This window comes from Myotis lucifugus, unplaced genomic scaffold, assembly GCF_000147115.1.
Source record: "Myotis lucifugus unplaced genomic scaffold, Myoluc2.0 scaffold_46, whole genome shotgun sequence".
Lineage (NCBI taxonomy): Eukaryota > Metazoa > Chordata > Mammalia > Chiroptera > Vespertilionidae > Myotis > Myotis lucifugus.
The window spans coordinates 1,899,202-1,907,229 of record NW_005871094.1 but is presented as its reverse complement, the minus strand read 5'-3'; positions in this window follow the sequence as shown (position 1 = coordinate 1,907,229).

Below are 8,028 nucleotides of genomic sequence, written 5' to 3'. Positions count from 1 at the left end.
CTTGATCCCCACTGGGGGGCGTGCAGAAGGCAGCCGATCAATGATTCTCTCTCATCACTGATGTTTCTGTCTCTCTCTCCCTTTCTGAAATCAATAAAAAAAATTTTTTTAAGGTGACTATAAAATTTGAAAACCATTGATCTCAGTAATATTAATAACTAGAGGCCCAGTGCACAGATTCGTGCACCGGTGGGATCCCTCAGCCTGGCCTGAGCCCTCCTGCAATCCAGGACACCTCAGGGGATGTTGGAGAGCCTGTTTCACCCTGATCCCTGCAGGCCAGGCCAAGGGACCCTACCAGTGCACGAATTTTTTTCTTGTAATGAGAACTTTTAAGTTCTACTCTCTTAGCAACTTTCAAATATACGATGCAGTATCATTACCTATAGTCACCGTGCTGTGCATTACACCCACAGAAGTTATTACTCTTATAACTGCAAGTTTGTATCCTTTGACCACCTTTACCCATTTCCCCCATCTCCTGCCCCTGCAACCACCTATCTGTTCTCTGTTTTTATGAGTTTGTTGTTTTATGGGTTCTACATGTAAGTGAGGCCATACAGTGTTTGTCTTTCTCTTCTCACTTATTTCACTTAGCATAATGTCCTCCAAGTTCTTTCCAGTTGTTATTAATGCAAAATTTCCTTCTTTTTTATGACTAAATAAAACTCCAGTGTATGTGTATATGTGTGTATATATTGCTAGACACTTAGGTTGCTTCCTTATATTGGCTATTATAAATAATGCTGCAATAAACATGGGGGTGTAGGTGTCTCTTCAGCACAGTGATTTTGATTCCTTTGAATATACAGTATACCCAGAAGTGGAATTGCTGAATCATATGATAGTTCTATTTTTAATTTTTCAAAGGACCTCCATACTGTTTTCCATAGTGGATGCAGAACCCAGCAGTGCCCAAGGGTTCCCTTTCTCCTCATTCTTGCCAACACTTACCTCTTGTCATTTTGATGATAGTCATTCCAACAGATGTGAGGTGATACCTCATGTGGCTTTGATTTGCATTTCCCTGATGATGACTGATGTTGGACGTCTTTTCATGTACCTGTTGGCCATGGGTACATCTTCCTCGGAAAAAGTCTATTCAGCTTCTCTGCCCATTCTTTAAACCAGATTGTTTGTATTTTTGCTATTGGGTCATATGAGTTCTTCCTATATTTTGGATATTAATTCCTTTCAGATATGATTTGCAAAACTTTTCTCCCGTTCTGTAGGTGGCCTTTTCATTTTATTGCCTTTACTGTGCAGTGTACTTCTTGTTTAAACCTGCAAGGATTGCCCAGAGAATCTAGCATGTGCCTGGGTGCCCTGTAGGTGCCCACTGAGCATGTGTCGATTGGTGCTGTAGCTGAGAAAGCTCCCAGTTCCCCGCACTTTCGCCAGAACCCCAGCGAGTGAAGAAGGAGCTGAGAGGGGAAGATGGACCCGACTTGCCCGGCCCCGGGGAAACCCGGACCAGAACTCACAGTCTTGGCCCCAGCCTTGGACTCTCATCTGCAGGCTCAAATCATCAAACTGTCACCCACTACATACTAAGCCGGGATGCACACTAGCTTCCTATTTGGGCTGAGAACAAATGTGTTTGTAACTAATTAAATTTCATAAGATGATAAGCCAGGCTCTCTCCCACCACTGCAGCTTGGCAGTCAGAGGCAAATGTCTACAGTTCTCAAGGAGTCTTGGGAAACCCTGGTCTGGTGCACTGTTTTGTTTTTGTTTTTTTCTTTTTTCTTTCTCTTTCCATGTTTTTCTTGTTCTTGCTGAAATTCTATGCACTCAAATGGAAAGCACTATCTTTTATAACAGATCACAGTAAAACCACGGTGGTGGAGCTTCCCACACCTATTGATTATGTAAAGAATACTTTAGGGGGGGAGTGCTACTCAAGGCAACAGTTCTCAAGCTCATTTTCACCTCTGCACTCCCACTGCGCCTGCGTGCACGTCTCTCGTCAGCACCGATCATTTCCCAGCTTAGTCACGTCTACCATTTACTGAGTTCTGACCTTTTTTTCATTCAATTTTTACAGCAGTTTTGTTCAGGAGATACTATAATAGAGTCCATGTTACATCTGGCCAACTGACTCCCCCAATTAAGCATGTGCACAGCACTGTGAACTTACGCTTTGTATCTCATCCCAGCTGCAATTTAACTTTGCGATATTGTCATTAAGCCTGTTAAACTATAGACTGTAAGCCCATGAAGGCAGGGGTTATGCTAGTTTTCCTCACCATTGTATCCCTAGTACCTTCTGGCACTTGGTAAGTGCTCTACCAGCAAGGTAGTCAGGCCATAGGGCTCTGGATCAAGGTCCCAGCAGGAAACAGGTGGCACATTCTAAGAAGGAATTGGAAGGATTCTAATGAAGGGACTATCTATCAAGGAGTGAAAGGGTTAAGGGACTAGCATTGGACTAGCCCTGGTAGGAGGAGGTTACTACTTGTTATAGATTACAATTTGTCCCCCAAGAAGATATTTTGAAGTCCTAACCTCCAGTTCCCATGAATGTGATTTTTTTTTTTTTTGAAATAGGGTCTTTGCAGATGAAATCAAGTTGAGATGAGGTCATTAGGGTGGGCTCCCATCTGATATGACTGGTGTCCTTATAAGAAGAGAAGAGGAGATAAGAGGGAGGGCTCGTAGCTCTTTAGAAGTCACTATGGTGACAGGACGGTCGGGAAGCATCTTGGTAACTGGTCCCGGCTCTGTGAAAGCAGTTGCCATCGCTTTCCTGGGATTTAAGGTAAATCTCTTCACCTTTGGACGTGGTGAAGAAAGGGTTTGGAAGTTGTGGCAAGCACTGGATCCCACGTTTCCTGTCTTGAGGGTGTGTGCGACGTGGAGCATCAGTTATTTTCCGTCTCCCTGTGGGCAGTAGACCTAGCTTTTGGGATGCAACGGAGTGAGCCCTGAATTTGGAGGGAGTTGAGGGACTCTAAGGAGGAGGGAAGACCTAAATTGGTGAATGGTCGAGTAGTCCACATGGGAATAGCGGAAGAATGATTTCGAGTTGTTGGTGTTAGTCGTTAGTGTCATGAGTGAAGGGCGGTGGTGGTGGGCTTTTGAAAGTCCAGGGAAGGAACGATTTGTCGATGTCATCTGGTTGACTTTAAGAGAAAATCGACCAGCAAATATTTCTAAAGTGGCTTTTGTATACAGCGCACTGTGCAAGGCATAGTCAGAATTATTAAGCGAGTATTCCTGTTCCCAGAGAATTTAGTTATGTTGGTAGTGAATTTTTAACCTGGAGTCTGTGGATCTGGTGATTGGTGGTGACTGGGCTTCAGAGGAGTTCATAGCCGCTCCCCCTTTCCCAAATTGTACAAAATTCTGTGTTTGTGCATTTTTCTGGGGAGTTAATTTTTCCAGAACTTTGATCTGATGCTCAAACGTGGTCTTAATCCCCCAATAAGTATTTATTCAGCAACTTTCATATCCTTGACTTTGAGAAGTAGGAACCTCTTGTTTTCTTTAAATTTTGCACACTTAGTGCCTGGCATACTAAGCACCAATAAATCTGCTTTCTGAATGAATTAAAAAAAAAAAAAAAGAAGAAGAGAAGAGGAGACACAGACAGGAAAGACAGCCATGGGATACTGGAGATGAGATTGGAGAGATGCACCTATAAGCCAAGGACACCAAATCTGTTGACAACTACCAGAAGCTAGGAGAGGCAAGTGTGAGAATGCAACTATGGCCCGGCAGGAAGCAAACGGGAATAAATGCCTTGATCTCTCCCCTCTCCCAGTTTCTAATTTCCATTTCCTGTCTCCCATTAGCCCATATCTTGTGATAGCCACAGGGCAAAGGAGTTTGGTGATAAGGCCTATAGAAGTCAGCCTCTTAAAAAAAAAGAGAAGGGTGGGGGGAGGGGGAAGAAGTCAGCCTCTTAGGTACAGGGTAGAGTGGCCAAGGGGGAGAGAGCTGAAGGGCAAGCAGTCGGTCCCACCCGGTAGGTAAGTAAATACTGAATGAATGGATGGATGAATGGGAGCATGACAAGACAGAACTCCCAGTTAATTCTTGTTGCTAGTTTGGAACCAGACAGCTTTATGGCACTGCTCTGTTTCCATCCTGAGAAGAGAAGAGAGGAGTCATGGGTTTTTGTTTTTAAATAGGACTTTTGTGTCTAGCTTCAAGCCCTGCCTTCTGGCTCAGCACCCAGGTTCTGAGTCCTGTGACGCCTCCCTCTTTATGTAGCCAGCACCTTAAGGCCGGATTCTATTTTAAGGCTGCAAGTGAGGTAATTGGTCCGACAACAGAAACACAGCTGTAATTATAAAGTGCCAGCCTCCAAAGCAGAAAAGCCATCGGCCCCCAAGAGTTGCCAACATAAATGACTCAGTAACTCATGCACACATGGGCCAGGCCAGGCCAGCACATCCTCCTGTAACGTGGAGGTCCACTGTGCAGGGGGTGGGGTGCGGGGGGGCTGGTGGGGAGGAACATTCGGATAATTCAGCTCCTGTGGCAACCGATGTGCGGCCTCAACATCCAGCCATTGCCAGCTCTGCTAGCCAGAGCAGTAACTCAGGGGACTCAGGGTTAGGCCCACCAACGGATGGGCCAAGTGAGCAGAATGGACCAGATCACTCCTCTAGTGGAAACACTGTCCGGAGCAGGCTGCACTGGCCAAGTCTGTGAAGCCGGTTTGCATGTCACTAAGACATCTGCAGTGCAATCAGCTCAGCTGCTTGGCTTTGCGGAGGCGAAGTGGCTGCTTACTCCCATTCCAAAGCAGGGCCCTTGTCTAGGGGAGGCCAGAGAAAAAGAGCCTGCGATTTTCTTGACTGGTCTGGCCTGAAATTTTTGTATTTCTCAGATTAAAAATAACTGAGCGAGGCTAGGTTTTAAATTTTAATTTATATTTGGTTGTAGAAACAGGACATAGCACATGTAGACACTTAGATGGAATACATTTTAGTTATTCCCATCTATCCCTCAGACTTTTGAACTTTACTAATGATGCTACTCATTTGTCTCAGAATTACCTCTGCTGTCTTCAGACAACAAACATCCACAGGAGTCTTCCATGTGCAGGCCACTGTGGCGAAAACGTAAGTGGTGGCGCCTCCGTCTGAGGTGTTACTACTTTTCCTTTCTTTAGCAAACGGAACGCCAGTCTGTTTCTGCAGAAGCAGAACTAGACGGGCACCTCAGCGCAGATGTGGAGACTCCTTACTTACTAAGCAGATATAAGGCAGGCAGGAGACCTGGAGAAAAGATGCAAAATGATTTCTTTGAGAATCTTCTTTTGGTATGAAAAACTTGAGGGAGGAAATGTCTGATTTGCACAAGGAGTCCCAGGGTGTTCTGGGAGGGAAGGGCTGGGTATTCATTTTATTAGTCAAGATTTGCAAGGTTGTGCTGCTTTAACAAAGAACCCCAAAGTTTCAATGGCTTACAGCAATAGCAGCAGCAACAACAAAGGTTTTTTTGTCACTGTGTAGCCATCATGGGTTGACCATGGCTTTATTCCCTTCCATCATGGGTTGACCATGGCTTTATTCCCTTCATTCTGGGACCCTGGTTAGTGGAGCAGCTTCTATAGGAGGCCCTGTTTGGTCATCATAGCAGAGGGGAAAAGTCATATAAGTTATACTTTGGTTCTTACAATTTCTGCTCCAAAGTGTATATACCCCACATTTCTATTCCTCCCACACATAAATGGCTAAAACAAGTCCTGGGGCAACCCCTGAGGTTAGCAGGGCAGGGTTGTATAATTCTCCCCTAGGGTGGAAAAGTAGAGTTTTTGGTGAACATTCATGCCGTCTACATGTGTGCTTACACCTTCCTCCTGAGGTTCAGAATTGGAGAGCTCTGTTGGGATTGGCAGCAGACTGGCTCTAACCAGTCGCAGGGGTGGGCAGCTGAACCCTCAAAGTGAAGTGACCAGGAAGTTTGAGGTAGGTAGGTAGGTAGATAGATAGATAGATAGATAGATAGATGAGTTACCAGATGGATCCACCTGACTGATACAGAAGAGAAGAAGGCAATGGTTCTGGTCCATGAGGTGCTTGTTGGAGCTCATCTTGATCCAGTTCTTCTGGGGTTGGCTCAACCTGGGAAGTAGCTGAAGGAATCCTGTGGGGAGAAGCTCATCAGACCTTGGGTGTAGCTTTCTTGACTGAACATAACCTTGAGGGATCACTGCTGTGGCTTCCAGGAGACACATTGCCTATCTTGATTACACAAGACAGGGAAACTTCCCTCCAGCTACCAGCCTGCCACTGCTGCTGGCCAGCCAGAGAGGACTAAATAGGACCTGGGCCCTCCCCAAAACTTCTAATTTTCTTTGCGTTTTCCCCCTATTCCCTACCTACACACTAATGCCTTCATATCATATATCTCTGGATATATAAAGGCAAAGGAGTTGGGGCCTTGGAAATCAGAAAGAATTTTCAGCTACTATCAATTCCAGGACTCAGTTGGAGTATGCTGTTTGTACCAGGAACTGTAAAGGGGGTCACCTCAGTCACATACAAATGTGTAAGTCACAGTTCCTGAAAGAAGTATGACCTAGAAGGCCAAGTCATATAACTTAGAAAAACTCAAGGCAATATTTAATAAGAGCAATAGGTATTAAATATGAGAGACAAAGAACCCTTCAGTTTGTCAGTCCACTGAATGTTGAGGATGCTTTTTACCGCAGTGAGGCTGACCCTGGCTGATATACTATGTGTGTGTGTGTGTGTGTGTGTGTGTGTGTGTGTGTGTGTGTGTGTTTGATGTGGTGCGGGGAGGTGGGAGTCGGCATCAGGGAGGCGGAGGTGGAGGTGGAGGTGGTGGTGGGGTGATTCCGGAAGGCATTTCTCAGGATGGAAAGTTCTCCGGTGTGGCATCTTCACTGCTCTTTGGCTCGATTCCACAGAAGGAGGAGACATTGCTGAGACTTCATGGAGGAAGTGGTTGGTGTCTCTGACAGTTAAATCCCATTATCTCCCCTGAACTCTTGCCTGGAGGGGGTTGATGAATAGATGTGAACATTCAGGATGAAGCTGTAACTTACAGTAAGTGGCGAGTCCGCTCTGCTCAGAGCCAGTGGGTGGCTGGGCTGGGAACCCAGGAGCCATAGCCAGGGCGGAGTTGGAGGGCCTGCTCCCAGCAGGCGTCAGGAGCAGAGGCTGGTTATGCGGAGAATTTCCTGCCTCTGCAGTCCCAACGCCAATAACCACAGCTTAGCGAATTCACCTCCTGGCCACTTTTGGTGAATTTTCAAAAAATACCTCAGAAGCTCTTTCAGGCTTGTCCTTAAAATCCAAACCCCGTCCAGGGCTGGTTTCACTTCTGAATCAGATTTTGGTAAATAACTGACAACTAGTTTCTTTTCAACAGCTTTCAAAATGGAAGGACTTTTTCTTTTCCTCCTAATTTAGAAATGCTGGGGGAAAGAATTTGTTCTTGATAGACTGAGAGGTGGGTGGAGAGTTGGGGAGAGGTTAGAAAAATACCTTGGTGTTTGGATGGTGCAGCCAGAGCCAGTGCCGGCCAGGGGCTGGGATGGGGCTGACGGGTGGGATGGGGCCGTCAGGAGCTGATTATACAGGGTGTTGTCATTTACAAAAAAGGGGGAGACCAGCTTAGGGCAAGGAACAAGGAGTCAATAACAGACAGGCACCAGCCCTGCCTGTTGTGAGGATGAGAGGTGACCCCAGAGACTTCCACCCGCTCACTAGGGTCCCCGGGAACAGTTTCACTCTCTATCTGGGTAAGAGGTGGGAGGTGGGAGGTGTGTGTCTTGATTTGAAGGAGCTGGAAAAACAGGGGTGCATTAGGCCAGCTGGTGTAAAGTATTCCTGGGGTACACTTGGGGTAATTTGAGGGACAAACAATGCCTAAAGGGTGGGTATAGGCATTTGAGTGGCTTCAGTAAAGTCTATGTAGTTGCAACATCTACATCTGGTCTTCCTCTTCCCTTTTCTTGTGAACTTATAAAGAGTGGTGATCAGTGGAGACAGAACTAATTAGGACAAAGAGGAGGATAGGAGAGATGTGGAGGAAAGGAGAGGT